The sequence below is a fragment of the Diceros bicornis genome, chromosome 31 (genome assembly GCF_020826845.1).
Source record: "Diceros bicornis minor isolate mBicDic1 chromosome 31, mDicBic1.mat.cur, whole genome shotgun sequence".
In the NCBI taxonomy this organism is placed as follows: Eukaryota; Metazoa; Chordata; class Mammalia; order Perissodactyla; family Rhinocerotidae; genus Diceros; species Diceros bicornis.
Genome location: NC_080770.1, coordinates 30,447,618 through 30,465,457, shown reverse-complemented (window position 1 = coordinate 30,465,457; position 17,840 = coordinate 30,447,618).

Below are 17,840 nucleotides of genomic sequence, written 5' to 3'. Positions count from 1 at the left end.
ATAAAGCAGAATATCACCAATCACGAATAGCACAATGTTAAGGAAGTTTTTCAGATGATACTTGGCAATAGTACACTGTTACCTTCTGGCGAGCATTGTTTGAAATACCCATTTGACTCTGTCCAGAAAGAAGGTAGACTTTTAGAATAATTTGCCATGACAGATGTCAGAGAGAGTGATTATGAAATCCTGAAATACATTTACTTAAACACCATATTACATACAGGAATGTGGCTTTTTTTAAGGCAATCCTGGGACATGTCTAACTTATGTTGGAAGAATATTCTCCACGAGTCTTTTGCGTTTTTGCACAATTTGTGAACAGGGGCATTAGTGGACTTATCTTTACAAAGATTGTTTGTATACTGATCAGCTTTGGAGATAGAGAAAGTGCTGCCCATTGGAGTAAATAGAATGCATACTGACTTACTATCAAGTATTCTAAACATAATTTCTCTCTCTCTCTGGAGCACAGGGTAGGCACGTTTACTGACTGTTGTATAAGATTCAGATTTCTTATGCTCAGGGTTCCTCTCCAGTAACTCAACCCACTGTGTTTATAAGTGTCACCTGGATCTCTTTGTGTTGTCCTGTAGGAACTAGGGCTCAGGGAACCAGGACAAGAGAATGCTGACACTCTGTCTAATGCTATTTCTGTGAGTTATATTTCTTTGGCTCTGACCTAGGATTTGCTTGTCTTCTTCTACCAAACAAGAAACTGTGACAGGGTAACTACTAAACTGGCAAGATCCTTCACAGTTCTTGACAACTTGTTTATCCAAAATTAATTACAGAATGCCTGATTTTACAGAAATATTTAGTTAGCCCAGTTAGGTAGTCTTTCTGCTTGTAGGATTCTGTATTTTCTAAAAGTGTACCCTCAAACTAAAAAAAGAAGTAATCATTGCCAGAGATATGATTATATCTCAGATATGTCATTGTTTTTGTACTTAGCAGCATTATCTAACAGTTAGATAAACTTAATCGTTTTTTGTTGCATAGATAATTTTTATTTTTGTGTACTAGTAGCACATTTGTTTTCTTCTGGACTATCAACTCCTTGTGGACAGTGAAATTATCTAATTTGTGTCTGAATTATTGGTACCTAACAATGAATAGCACATAATAGGATTCTAAGAAGACAGGGTAAATTTAACGTAAATTAAAAGAACAATAATGTGTTTTTCTACAAAGGGTCAAAATAAATTAAGAAAAAAAATCAGTAAATTGTTAAAAGGAACTAAAGTGTTCTAACAGAGGAGGAGAAACTTGCCTTTTTCCCATATCATAAGTTCCTAAGAAATAGTACAGTAGCAGTAGACCTCAAGAATTCTTTTTGAAAAGGTATTTCCATGTAACATAGTTCTATGTTTAAATGTACAGTTAAGTTGAGTTTTAAAATTTATACGTACCTGTGAATTGCACCAAGCAACCTAGATATAGAACCCATCCTTCAATGCAAAATGTTTCCTTGTTACCCTTTCCAATCAATACCATGTCTGTGAGAAAACAATCACTCTTCTGATTTCAATCATCATAGATTAATTTTGTCTGTTCTAGAATTTCATAAAATAGGAATCATCCAATATATAATCTTTATGTAAAGCTGCATTTGCTCAGCAAAATGTCTGAGATACAAGCGTGTTGTTGCACATAACAATTGTGTGTTCATTTTGTGAATTAGTGCAGTTGGTGATACTGAAGATTAAATCATTCATATTCTTGCTGACTTTTTTTGTCTCTATTTATTCTAATAATTACAAGGAGAGGACTTTTGACCTTTTAGAGTTATGCCATAAATAATTGGTCAATTGTGGTATCACTTTAATGGTATGAGAATTTGGGGATGAGGGAGAAAAGTTTGGTGATAGAATTCAAGCAGTGCAGTTCAACTGTATAAAGTTTGAGATATCAATGAGACATTTATGTGAAAATACTGAGTAGATAGCTGGAGGTTTGAGAAAATAAGTTAACACATATAAAAGAATTAGTGTTGCTCTTAGAGCATAGTGATTGCTTAATAATTATGAAGCGCTATAATAACTATATGACTTGAAGATTATTCTTTTATATTTCTGTCGTTGATTGTGAAAAATAGTCTACTAGAATTTTCACTACTGTCTTGGGGAAAAAAAAAGCTCTTGACTTTCAATCTAGTCATATAAGCTTTTAAGCAAACTTGAAAACTCTCAAAGGAAAGGAACTTTTACTAATAACTTTTTTAAAATGTGTGATTTTATCTTTGAGAATATCCATTATATTACATTTGGAATTAGACATCTACAATGAACGACTGCAGAATACATATTCTCTTCAATGCATGTAGCATATCCCATAAGCTTTACCATAACACTAGAATTTTAATAATTTTAACAGGATTAAAATAATACCAGAATATTCTTTGATGACGATAGTATTGAATAAGAAGTATTTATTCTTTGGGATTATTGAGAATTCTTATTTCCTGAGACATTATGCTTTTCACCCTCTCTTGCAGCCTAACTCACCTCCTTTGTGTTTTCTTCATGATATTTCTCAAATTTTATAATCATTTTATTTATGTTGCTCTTTAGAACAAGTAACATCAGATAATGGTCAGCATAAGCATTTCTTCCTAGATAGAGAAGCATCTGAATTCCACAGGTACAGCATCTCGGATGATGACAAGTACTAGAACGTCAGAGTGGAAATGTGTGTATGAAATGGAGTGGACTTCCTCAGTCAGCAGGAGAGCAGTAAGGTGCTGGAGAATATAGATCTGTGCATGGCATAAGTTAGTCTTTGACTCTCTCTACTGACCTCCACCTGCAGAACGTATCCTTTCCATTTTTCAAATGGCAAAGGACTTCACATCTTCATCGTTAGTATTTTTTGGCAAGTTGTTAGATTCTGTAGGAGCAAGGGTTCTTCCAAATCCAAAGTGGCAAGAGTTATGTAGAAGTCGTTAGAATAAAGACAATTACGTTTTTCAGTCTATTCCACTCCATAAGCATATGGAAGACCAGAGAATCAGAACCCTAAAGCCTGTAAGGTTGAGCATCGCTGGCCGGTTTATTCCAATGAATCATTTATTAAGCTGCTCTGAAATCCCTGGTGCTCTGCTTCTCTGGCTTCCTTTTCATTGGATATACAGGAAATAATGAAAGCTGCAGCACCCATAAAAACTATTTTTTTCCTGAAAAAGTTATGAAAAGCGTGTAGGATGTACAATGTGTGTTTGTTCCCAAAGTGAGAACAAACATTTGAATCACTGTTGGTTCTTGATTAAAAATTCATATATCTGGGTCATTTTTCAGACCAATTGAATAACGATCTCTGGATTGGGGCCAGAAATCTGGATTTCAACACTTGCCTTTGTATTTGCTGCTGCCCCGGTGCTCAAAAATCGCAAACTACTTCTCGAGATATTCATAGAAATATGTACTGAATCTCATTTTAACATCACTCGGCTTATCCCTCAAATGCTATCAGAGATTAATTTTCTTTTACATTTAATTTAACGTGTGATTAATGCATAAGTAAAATTTTCCAACATCATTGCAGAAAAATATATTTCATGATGCAGTTCAGTTGGTAAGTTAATGATTCATGAATTAAATGATTTATAGCGTATGAATCAAAATGCTAATATATTTGGCTTTATGGTTGAAACCATTCTCTATTCTTTGAACCTTAGGGTAGAACATATTTTGTCAGAAAGTATCTGATGAAGAAATAATTAGGAGAAAGTTTTCTCTCCCATCAGAAAAAAAAAGGGGAAGAATTGTGAAGAACAGTGATAAAATTAATATCCAGTAAGTAAATCCTAAATTTATTTGAGTAATTATTACCAAATCCTGCTAACCCTATGAAGCCAAAGACAATGAAATATTTTCTTTTGAACCAGCTCTCCGCACACTAGGCATTGGCTAAGAGAAATGAAATTTAATGCTAGATAAGAAAAAAAAATCTGCAAATAATATTTCTATTAATCATATTCATGGAGAGTTGAAAATATCTGAGATATTGAAATATATGGTTGCTATTCTTATTCTCAATCTATATTTTACAGATTGATGACCTTAATATTCGAAAGAGGCAGAGTTTTAAGTTGGTTTTTTATTCACTACATGTCTGTGAGCATCTCAAGGAGGAAACAGTGATCCTAAGAACACAATCTATTAAGAACAAGTCGAACAAATCATCCTTGATGCTGATAATAAGTAGGTCAACTAGACAAATAAAATACACAAAATATAACTGGACTCCAGCAACATTTATGCATTGATTTACTCTGGGAAAATTGTAGAAATTTGGAGAAGACATAAAGTAAATTAGATACATATTTAGGTGACTAAATCTCAGTAACATGATTGTGCTCATGTAATTAACTTGTGCCAAAAGATTTAGAGTTCTATAATGACATATTGTCAACTGTTTCCTAATAAATTATTTTTAACTAACTTAGATGAACATAGAAAATGAATTTTTGTACAAGAAATTGGGAAGAGTGTATTGTACAGTAGATTCAAGATCCAAAATAAATTTGATTTGTTGAAAATGGGCTAAATTTAACAAGATAATGTATTAGTCTTCTCCTTATTACCATATAACAATTTACCCACATGGTAGTGGCTCAGAACAACACATATTTATTTTCTCACACATAATTTGAGTCAGGAGCTCAGAGCTTAGCTTCATCCTTTGTTTTAGGATATGGCTGCCAGAAAAATGCAAGGCATCAGTTAAATTTGAAGTTCAAATAAACAATTTTTAATGTGTTTTTTCTCAGATATCTTATGGACATACTTATACTAAATTATTCATTGTTTATTTAAATTTGAACATAACTGGGCATCTTGCTTTTTGTTTGTTTGTTTCTTATTTTTTGGTTTTTTTTTGTGAGGAAGATCAGCCCTGAGCTATCATCATTGCTAATCTTCCTCTTTTTGCTGAGGAAGACCTGCTCTGAGCCAACATCTATCGTCAATCCTTCTCCTTTTTTTTTTTTTCCCCAAAGCCCCAGTAGATAGTTGTATGTCATAGTTGCACATCCTTCTAGTTGCTGTACGTGGGACGCGGCCTCAGCATGGCTGGAGAAGCGGTGCGTCGGTGCGCTCCTGGGATCAGAACCTGGGCCGCCAGTAGCGGAGTGCACACTTAACCACTAAGTCACGGGGCCGGTCCTGTTTCTTTCTTTCTTGTTTTCTAAATTTGGCAATCCTATTTCAGGTTCTCGCACATGACTGCAATCAAGATGTTAGCCAATGATAAGGTTTTATCTGAAAGCTCAACTTACAAGGAGTGCTTCTAAGCTCATGTGGTTGCTGGCATAATTAGGTTCATGAAAGATTTTTGAACTAAGGATCTCAGTTCTTCACTAGCTGTTGGCCATAGGGCACCCTCAGTTTCTTTGCTAGTAGCCCTGCAAACAACTACACAATTTCACAAGGGATCTTGGAAGAGATGGGAAAATATTGAGTTTTTTTTTTCCGATGGTTACTTTAAGATGTTTCAATAGTATTATTTGTCCACAAAACTATAAACAAAACATCCACAAGAGAAATGATAGTCTTTCTCTACTCTTTTCTCAATAGACCACAACTGTGATATTATGTTCTGCTCTAAACACCATGCTTTTAAGGAGTATCAATAAACTTGAAACAGCCAGAGTGGTCAGGAAGCTTTAGAATATATGATTACTTATTGGGAATAGTGGAAATTCGTTGGTAGGATATCCTAAGGGTAGAAGACTCAGAAGTAACGTGATAAATATTCTCAACTTTTTGATAGGCTGCTACACGGAGAAGGGACTGAAACATTACTGCGGGGCTTTGAAAGTAAGACAAAATTAAGTGCGTGGAAAATATTGAAGGAAAAAATTCAGCCTAAATTATGAAAGACTTTTCTGATTTATCTAGCTCAAAATTAAATGGGATATGTGGAAAATTAATGTTATCAAAATCAGTACCAGTGTTCAAATTTATTTGTTGTTGTTAGTGCCGTCAAGGTGATTCCAACTCCTAGCGACCCTGTGCACAGCAGAACACCCCTGCCTGGTCTTTTTGCGCCGTCCTCTCACCTCCCAGTGCTCTATCAGACAATGTTCCTCTGCTGTTCATAGGGTTTTCATGGCCGATTTTTTCTGAAACGAGAGGGCAAGTCCTTTTCCTGGTCTTTCTTAGTCTAGAAGCTCTGCTGAAACCTGTCGACCATGGGCAATTTGATATACCAGTAACATAGCTTTCAGCGTCACAGCAACACACAGCAGCCACAGTATGACAACTGCCAGATGGGTGGTGTGGTTCCCTGACTGGGAAACAAACGCAAGCCTTGGCAGTGAGAGCGTTGAATCTTAGCTACTAGACCACCAGGGTTGGCTCTCAAATTTATTTATTGACAAAAATTCTGTAGAAATGTAGTTATTAGATCAGTGTTTGGATTAGATAACTTTTAAGATTTATTAAGAATCTCTGAAATTCTTTCATGCTAGATAATCTCTTTAGAAGAGAAAAAATTAATAATAGTTTCAGTAAGGAAGAAGTATTTTGAGGGTGTAAAATGAAATTTCCCAATTAGGAAAAAATAGGAAAACAAACAATATCCATAATTTTTGTGGATTCCAGGTTTTATAAAATGAGCAAAATAATAATAAATTAAGACTATTTGGTTTACCGCACCATTTGTTTAGAACCAACTAGGTTGAATCATTTTCTCTTTTTCTATTTTTTACAAGGTTCCCTGACTTAGCCTATCCACAAAATTGCCCATTAGATATTGTTCTTAGAGTCTTTCCCTATGTTCTTAATTGACCTAACTTTTTATTTTCACTTATTTGAAGCAAGATATCAAGGCCCATGTTTAGCACATCCCACTCTCGGAGGGTCCAAGTTTTAGGGCCTAAAACTTATACAAGTCAGGGACTAGGGAAAGAATACAAATTTACAAATACAAAACAAGGTTTAAAACTTAAATATTTGGTATTCTGATAAAAGAAAACACAACACATTAAATATTTTCAAAAATGTTTAATACCATTAACAACACAGCATTCATCAAATTATTATAAAATTTTCATTAATTGTCTGAAACATTTCTATTAATATGATTTTCCTTCATTTTTAGTGATATAGTCTTTTAATACATCTTCAAAGTTCAGTGTTTTTGTAATATTATTTCCACAGAGAAAATAAAAAGATAATCCTTCATTCCTCTAGCAGGGTTGGTTTTAATATATTTCGTTTTTTTCAGGTTCACAGCTTTTTATTGGGAACGTCATATAAATGTTTGGGATTTGTCAAAAAATGGGAAAGAATTTCTATCAAGTGTCTTTCATATATAAGCTCTAACATTGTACTGTGTAGAATTTTCTAAATTTGGCTCTCTGCAATTTACACCTTGTTCCTCATCCCATGCCCACATACTTCTGGTCTTGAAAGCTGTGGGAAAAGATCAGACTCTGAGATGAACTCTGGCCCTGAATGTGTTACGATCCTTGTGAGTCAATGAGATGAAAGCTATTCCTACAGTGAAATGGTTAACAGTAACTTAGCTACACACAGAAGTGAATGCAAATCACACACACACATATATATACAAATATATACCTACATACACACACACATACACACACACATAAATATATATACATTTAGTACTAAATCTAATGTACATGGAAATCTAAACTCCATTTAACCCAAACTATGTGTCCAACCGCATCTCAACTTCCCATGAAATGGGTAGCAGATACACCTGGAGCCACTGCAGCATCATTTAGCAGGAGGCAAATGTGACAAAATGGACATTGAAATGACACAATGGACCTATTAGATATTAAAATATTTAAGTTTTTCAAATTTTATAAAATCTGTGTTCATGTGGAAACATTGCTTTTGCGTCTTCTAGGGACCTAGAAAATGACTAAAAAAGTGAGGAATCTTCCAACTTGGCTTTCCATCCCATTTACTGCATGGAAATGTTGTGATCAAATTAGTCTCAATGAACTGTTTTCAACACTAAGATTTCAGGACATAAGAAAAAGACAAAAGGAGGTAGGGTAGGGGTGGAGGTTCAGTTCAGATGGAGAGAGAAAGCTCAGGTAAGTAAGCTTCAAGCAGAAAATCAGGGCAATGTCAGGTACAGACAGAGTGCTTTTGGCTCACAAAGGAGGGAGGAACTACTTCAGCACGGAGGGATTCAGTAAACTACACTTAAGCAATGAGTAATAGTGGAAACGCACTAACTTCACATCTATATCAGCAAAAAAGGGGAAAAACTGAGACAATCATCCAGAAAACCACTGTGTAATCAAAACTGGAATTGATCAAAGAGAACAAAGTGATGGGATAAAATTGCATATGGTTTGACAATGTCTCATGAGATGAAAGTGAGTAGGAAGGGAGAGTTCTCATGTGGATGGAGACCAATTTATGTGTTTTACCATGCTGTAGGAGACACTTTAATATATCCTGTCAATTTTTGTCAGAGCATCGGGGAAAAAAGGTATACTTTTTCTTTTTCAACGTTGTGGAAATAGAAGTATAATGATGTACACCTGAAATTTATACAATGTCATAAATCAATGTCACTGCAATAAACAAAAAATTTTTTTAAAAAAGGTATACTTTTATAAGAGAGTGCTGCACTCAGTGTGGATGACAGTTGGTTAATAATTAGACACATTCTGAAATAAATTTATTATATAGTAATAATGGTTGCTAATATTTATAAATGCTTGCTTTAAATTAGTAAATGTGCTGGGCATTTTTTATGTATTATGTGATTTAGTCCTCCAAAGGATCCTATGAGGATTATTGCATGAATCAATTATTGTTTGAATTTACAAATGACAATGACACGAACAGGTTTGTATCATTTACAAATGATGACTTTACAAATGGTGATGATACAAAATGGTTAAAAAACTTCCTTGAGAATTTTAAAAAAATTACACCAACACAAATATAACAAATAAAGCATAATCTCACATTCAGTGTGTTTTCCACAGTTTGACTTTCTGATACACAGCCTATGGAATCACCTTATTTCTGGTGTTCATTTTGAGACTTCAGTTTGATAATCACATTTACTCCTCTTTGTGGTAAGGTTTTCGTAGGATCAATCAGATATCTTACATCCTTTCTGTGGTCCAGCTTCTAGTTCTGACATTTCTAGGTGCAGTTTATAAACTCAAAGCCCCATGAAGTCTGAGGACAGACTCCTTTGGGCCTGCTTAACCCCACACTTTACCTGGTCTTCAGTTAGGACGTGGGTTTATTTTATTCATGACATAAAGTTCATCCTAACTGGAGAGGGACATGGATAAAGAATCACAATACAGCTGTGAAAAATAAAGCATTGAAATCATGTGGCTCTGTGATATGAAGTTGAGAGCAGGGACATCATGCTTGGAATAGTGTCTCAACCTCCATCTTTAACTGGACCTTCACTGAATGAGATTCTTGGTTGTGAATGTTAATACGTCTGGATGATTTGAAGACAAATTTCCTGTATAACTGCCTAACTAATCACTTCAACTAGTATACACAATCTTTATCTTTATGAATTTCAATGTATGCTTCATCTAGAAGGGCAGATATAATTTGTAATGGATTAGGTCCCAAATCAGTTTTGAAAACAAAATACCTTTATCACATTTGAAATTAGGAGCTAAATGATTAAAATCATATTTTCCTTCCATTCATGAAAATGAAAAGAGAAAAGACTTCATGAACTGGGACTGCATTAAAAATCACAGACTGTGTTTTCCATAGCTTTTATATACTAAATGTTCAAATTTTTATAAGCATAATTTCTAGGAAATAAAAACATTTTGTATGTTAAAAATGGTGGGATAGAGAGGAGTGATGTCAGCATCATGGCGGAGTGAGCTTTCCCGTGAATTCTTCCCCCACAAAATACAACAAAAGTAACAGCCACAGACCAACAATGGAATCCCAGATAGTCAAAAGCTGGAGCGGAGGGATCCACACTGCCGCACATCTGAGAGCGGAACGTGCTGGGCCCCCGGAGGAAGTGGGGAGAGGTAAGGAGAACTCCGCTCCCTCCCCATCAGATCAGCGATCGGGTCCGCGCGGCTCCCAGAGAGGGGGGAGGGGCGGCCCTCGGCGGGAAACTGTAGCTCTTCGGGCGCTCTCAGCCAGTGGGAAACTCCCGCACAGAGGGCTCAGAGGAGCCACAGGGCTACCATCAACATCTGAGCAACCCAGAGAGCGGATAAAGAGGGGCAAACGAGAAGCCTCCCACGTCAGGGACCCAGAGGGCAAAAGAGAGAGCTCCCCCCACCCCGCAACCCGGAGTCTGCAGCTCGACCAGATCTAGCGGTCCGAGGCAGACCCGAATAAACTGGACTGGACCCGTGGATCGCAGTGGGGAAAAGAAACAAAACAAAACAAAACAAAACTGCGGATCTCAGCAGAAAAACTGGGGCAGAGCGCAGGGGGCTTAGACTACACAGCCCTTTACCACCACACAGTGGCGGCAGGTGGAAATTGCAACCAGAGACTTCCAGGATGAGGAAAATCAAAACCAACACAGGAACTACAATGCAAAAATATATGAAATCACCAGACTAGAAACAAAATGACAAGCACCCAGAAATCAACCCCGAAGACACAGAAATCCATAAACTAAATGACAGAGATTTCAAAATAGCTATCATAAAAACACTCAACGAAATACGAGACAACACAGACAAACAATTAAATGAGATTAGGAGTTTCTTCACAAAAGAGATTGAAATCATAAAGAAAAACCTATCAGGGCTGATGGAGATGAAGAACACAATGGAGGAGATAAAGGAGAATCTGGAATCTTTAAAGAACAGAGCTGACAATATGGAGGAAAGAATTAGTACTTTAGAGGATAGGAATACAGATATACTCCAGATGGAAGAAGAGAGAGAACTAAGACTAAAAAGAAATGAAGAAAGACTCCGAGAAATATCGGACTCTATTAGAAAATGTAACATAAGAATTATAGGTATTCCTGAGGGAGAGGAGAGGGAAAGAGGAACAGAGAGCCTATTCAAGGAAATAATAGCTGAAAATTTCCCAAATCTGGGGAAGGAGCAGGAAATACCAGTAAGCGAAGCCAACAGGACTCCTATATATATTAACAGACAAAGGCCTTCACCACGACACCTAGTGGTAAGGCTAGCCAGGGTCAACGACAAAGAAACAATATTAAGGGCAGCTAGACAAAAACAAAAAATAACGTACAAAGGAACTCCCATCAGGCTCTCAGCGGATTTCTCAACAGAAACTTTTCAGGCTAGAAGAGACTGGAATGATATATTCAAAATATTAAAGACAAAAACTTTCAGCCAAGAATACTCTATCCAGCAAAAATATCCTTCAAATATGATGGAGAAATAGTAACTCTCCCAGATAAACAAAAGCTAAGGGAGTTCATGGCCACGAGACCGCCACTACAAGAAATACTCAAGAAGGCCCTCAGGCCTGAAAACAAGAAGAGAAAGGGAACACAAAGCTTGGAGCAAGGAGAAAAGTAGGTAGACAAAATCAGAGAAATAGTAGATCTTTACCGGAATAGGTTAACAACCACTTAAATACTAAACTCAAAGATCAAAGGAAGAAATTCACCAAAAATAAATTTAACCTCATCACTGTAAACACACAGCCACAACACAAGATAGAATAAGGTATAACAAGAGCAACTTAGAAGGGGAAGAGGAAAGTGACTGAATTGACTTAGTATAAGGAAATAGGAGGCTATCAGATAATGGACTATCTCATACAGAAGATTTTTCGCCCAAACCTCAAGGTAACCACTAAACAAATAATCAAATTAAAACCACATATGATAAACAAAGAGAAAACTAGAAGAATCATAAGACAGAACAACCAAACTGAATTGGCAGTCCAAAACAAATGGGACAAGAAACAAAGGAAATGCAAAAGAACCAGAAAATAAGTGACAAAACAGCAACATTCAACCCTCATATTTCAATAATTACCCTAAATGTAAATGGATTGAACTGTCCAATCAAAAGATACAGAGTGGCAGGATGGATTAAAAAGCAAGACCCAACAATATGCTGTCTTCAGGAAACACATCTTAGCACTAAAGACAAGCACAGGCTCAGAGTGAAAGGATGGAAGACAATACTCCAAGCTAATGGCAAACAAAAGAAAGCAGGTGTTGCCATACTCATATCAGACAAAGTAGACTTCAAGATAAAACAGGTTAAGAAAGACAAAGAAGGGAAATATATAATGATAAAAGGGACACTCCATCAAGAAGACATATCACTTATAAATATATATGCACCCAACATAGGAGCACCAATGTACATAAAACAACTATTAACAAACCTAAAAGGAGAAATCAACAACAACACAATAATAGTAGGGGATCTTAACACCCCACTTACAGTAATGGATAGATCATCCAGACAAAAAGTTAATAAAGAAATATTAGACTTAAATGAAAAACTGGACGAGATGGACCTAGTAGACATATACAGAGCACTCCACCCAAAAACAGCTGACTACACATTCTTCTCAAGCGCGCATGGAACATTCTCTAGGATAGACCATATGTTGGGAAACAAAGCAAGCCTCAATAAATTTAAGAAGATTGAAATCATAACAAGCATCTTTTCAGACCATAAGGCTATGAAACTGGAAATGAACCAGGAAAAAAAAACTGGGAAAGTGACAAAAATGTGGAGATTAAACAACATGCTACTGAACAACCAATGGATCATTGATGAAATTAAAGGAGAAATCAAAAACTATCTGGAAACAAACGAAAATGATAACATGCCATATCAAACCATATGGGACGCAGCAAAAGCGGTCCTGAGAGGGAAACTCATAGCGATACAAGCCCACCTTAACAAACAAGAAAAAGCCCTAATAGGCAACCTTAAATTACACTTAACAGAACTATAAAAAGAAGAACAAACAAAGCCCAAAGCCAGCAGAAGGAGAGAAATAATAAAAATCAGAGCAGAAATAAATGATATTGAGACCAAAAAAACAGTAGAAAGGATTAATGAAACAAAGAGTTGGTTTTTCGAGAAGGTAAACAAAATAGACAAACCCTTAGCCAGGCTTACTAAGAAAAAAAGAGAAAAGGCTCAAGTAAATAAAATTAGAAATGAAAGAGGAGAAATTACAACGGATACCATGGAAATACAGAGGATTATAAGAGAATACTATGAGAAATTATATGCCAACAAATTGGACAATCTAGAAGAAATGGATAAATTCTTAGACTTATACAACCTCCCAAAATTGAACCAAGAAGAAATGGAGAATCTGAATAGACCAATCACAAGTAAAGAGACTGAAATAGTAATCAAAAACCTCCCAAAAAATAAAAGTCCAGGAGCAGATGGCTTCTCCAGTGAATTTTACCAAACATTCAAAGAAGATTTAATACCCATCCTCCTCAAACTATTCCAAAAAATAGAGGAAGATGGAACACTTCCTGAATCATTCTATGAGGCCAACATCACCCTGATACCGAAACCAGACAAAGACAATACAAAGAAAGAAAATTACAGGCCAATATCGCTGACGAACATTGATGCAAAAATCCTCAACAAAATATTGGCAAACCGAATACAACAATATATTAAAAAGATCATACACCATGATCAAGTGGGATTTATACCAGAGACGCAAGGATGGTTCAACATCCGCAAATCAATCAACGTGATACATCACATCAACAAAACAAAGAATAAAAACCACACGATCATCTCAATAGACGCAGAGAAGGCATTTGACAAGATACAACATCCATTTATGATAAAAACTCTCAATAAAATGGGAATAGAAGGAAAGTACCTCAACATAATAAAGGCCATATATGACAAACCCACAGCTAACATCATACTCAACGGGGAAAGACTGAAAGCCATTCCTCTGAGAACAGGAACGAGGCAGGGCTGCCCACTCTCACCACTCCTGTTCAGCATAGTACTGGAGGTTTTGGCCAGAGCAATTAGGCAAGAAAAAGGAATAAAAGGAATCCAAATAGGTAACGAAGAAGTGAAACTCTCAGTATTTGCAGATGACATGATTGTATATATAGAAAACCCTAAAGAATCTGTTGGAAAACTGTTAGAAACAATCAACAACTACAGCAAAGTTGCAGGGTACAAAATCAATCTACAAAAATCAGTTGCATTTCTATATGCTAATAATGAACTAACAGAAAGAGAGCTCAAAAAGATAATACCATTTACAATTGCATCAAAAAGAATAAAATACCTAGGAATAAATCTTACCAAGGAGGTGAAGGACCTATACAATGAGAACTACAAGACATTATTGAGGGAAATCTACGATGACATAAAGAAATGGAAAGATATCCCATGCACGTGGATTGGAAGAATAAACATAGTTAAAATGTCTATATTACCTAAAGCAATCTACAGATTCAATGCAATCCCAATCAGAATCCCAATGACATTCTTCACAGAAATAGAAAAAAGAATACTAAAATTTATATGGGGCAACAAAAGACCCCGAATAGCTAAAGAAATCCTAAAGAAAAAGAACAAAGCAGGAGGCATCACAATTCCTGACTTCAAAACATACTACAAAGCAATAGTAATCAAAACAGCATGGTACTGGTACAAAAACAGACACACAGATCAATGGAACAGAATTGAAAGCCCAGAAATAAAACCACACATATACGGACCGCTAATTTTCGACAAAGGTGCTAAGAACATGCAATGGAGAAAGGAAAGTCTCTTCAATAAATGGTGTTGGGAAAACTGGACATCCACATGCAAAAGAATGAAAGTGGACCATGTGCTATCGCCATTCACAAAAATTAACTCAAAATGGATCAAAGACCTGAAGGTGAGACCTGAAACTATAAAACTCATAGAAGAAAATATAGGCAACACACTATTTGACATCGGGTTTAAAGGAATCTTTTCGGATGACATGCCTACCCAGACTAGGGAAACTAAAGAAAAAATAAACAAGTGGGACTTTATCAGACTAAAGAGCTTTTATAAGACAAATGAAATCAGAATCAAGATGAACAAACAACCAACCAGCTGGGAGAGAATATTTGCAAAACATACATCTGACAAGGGGTTGATCTCCATAATATATAAAGAACTCACACAATTGAACAACAAAAAAACAAACAACCCGATCAAAAAATGGGCAGAGGAAATGAACAGACACTTCTCCAAGGAAGATATACAGATGGCCAATAGGCACATGAAAAGATGCTCAACATCACTAATCATCAGGGAAATGCAAAGCAAAACAACACTAAGATACCACCTCACGCCCGTTAGAATGGCTATAATCACCAAGACAAAAAACAACAAATGTTGGAGAGGATGTGGAGAAACAGGAACCCTCATACACAGCTGGTGGGAATGCAAATTGGTGCAGCCTCTATGGAAAACGGTATGGAGATTCCTCAAAGAATTAAAAATAGAGATGCCCTATGATCCAGTCATCCCACTACTGGGAATCTATCCAACGCACCTGAAATCAACAATCCAAAGAGGCTTATGCACCCCTATGTTCATTGCAGCATTATTCACCATAGCCAAGAAGTGGAAGCAACCTAAGTGTCCCTCGACTGACGATTGGATTAAGAAAATGTGGTATATATATACAATGGAATACTACTCAGCCATAAAAAAGACAAAATCGTCCTATTTGCAACAACACGGATGGGCCTGGAGCGTATTATGTTAAGTGAAATAAGCCAGAAAGAGAAAGACAAACACTGTATGATCTCACTCATATGTGGAATATAAACCAACACATGGACAGAGAAAACTGGACTGTGGTTACCCGGGAAGAGGGGGTGGGGGGTGGGCACAAGGGGTGAAGGGAGTCATATATGGGGTGATGGACAAACAAAAATGTACAACCCAAAATTTCACAATGTTAGAAACCATTAAAATATCAATAAAAAAAAATGGTGGGATAGACAATGTAAGGAAAGATAGACTTATTTTGTAAGAAAGTGTTTGAGAAGTTGTTAATTCCTTCAAACAGCAAGTATTAAGCACCTACTATCTTGTCAGGTGGCTATATCAGCATCCTTATTTAGTTTAGTTAGTGGATCGAATAAGATAATAATACATACAGGATTTTAACTGAAATCCTAGTTTAGCTTTGCTCTTGACCTGGGGTTCATAGCATACACTTTAGATCTGGGCCCCGTGCACGCCCCCAAGACTCAATCAATTTAAAAGAGAGGGAATCTCAAGTCAGTTCTTAGGTCTGGCCACAAAGCTCATTGGGAGAAACTAGTGGGTCACTAGGACAGGATCTGTGCACAAAAGAGAGCATTAGGAGAGACTTCAGTGAAGATTTCCTTTCTAATTTTATTGATGTGGCTCAAATTCCAAACTTCATTATCACCACCAGACAAGAAATAGTTGTTTTACTTGTTTTTTGTGCAGACAATTGAATTAAAAATATGACTTTCATTTCCACATTTTTAAAATTTCACTTTCTCCCATCATATTACTTGGAAATTGAGTCTGAGCACTGTTATGACTCAATATACTTTATCCAGTAAGTTTCCCCATTTCTCCAAAGTGCGCTAATTATACTTCCTTTCTCTCTATATGTGTAAAATCTAATTTGTTTTAGCTCTTGCCTCTCTGTAAGAGCTGATTCCCATACAGACCATGTTGTGTTATTACGAGATCTTTAATTAAGTACATAATATGTGGCTGTGTGTGTGTGTGTGTGTGTGTCTGTGCACACACGCACACACATACACGCTCTTGGAAATGTCTGAAAGCTGGAAAGCAGTTGAAAAAGAACACCGGTCCGTCCAGACACAATAAAGAATTGGTTTGGAAAGTCATTAAGGATAAGGTGTGTTTTCTTGAGAACATGATTTTTTTTTTCCCAATTCAGTCATTGTTGCAAAACCTGAAGCTCATAGAAATTGATTAATCTCTTTTCAATTCAAACTAATTGGATTTATGGTATAAAGTACTCTGCTAAGAGAAAATGGTAGATTATATTTACTCTTTGATTTTCATTTAATGATTTATTTTAACTTGTTACATTTACTTGGCTCTTTCATTATTTTATATCAAATATGAGATAGACACTGCATTAAAACTGTATAGCTTAGACTTTCAAATCCACTTACGAGAAATTTTTCTTGTAGGAATTCTTTATTGTTATGAGGTGCATTATAATTGCTGGTGTCAAACAGAAGGTAACTTCCAAGGAGGAATACAATGAATTATTTTTAACTTTATGAAATTGAGAAAGATGATGAATAAACACTATAACAGAAGTACATACCCTGAAACTTTTTGATTAATGTTTTCAATACCAACTGTCACACACACGCACAGACACACATACACATATGCACACACAAGCACAGACATTTAGCTATGCAGATCTTGCAAGCATTACTCAAACTTTCTGAGCTTCAGTTTTCTCATTGGAAAATGGGGAAACAATCTGTGAGCAAGTTATACAATACCATAGAAAAAATAAGTTCGGCTACTTAGCAAATCTCTGAATGAAAGAGCATGCAGGTTGGAGATGGGTTCTACAGCTGGTGACGGTAGCAATTATCTTCCCTAGATGCTTGCTAAGTTGCCTTGTATATAGATAGCAACATTAATATTTTATACATTGACGCTCAAGGCCATCTCTTTCCAAAACTGAGAAAAATTTATACAATTTGCAAATGATCAAAGTAATGAAAATGAAATATGTTGATACTTCCATTTATTTGCTTTAATAAACAAAAGATGAAATAAGAAGTTTATATGCTATTGGTCCAACAGGAAAATTATGATTCTAAGATACTACGATTCTAATATTCATGATCTTGTATCT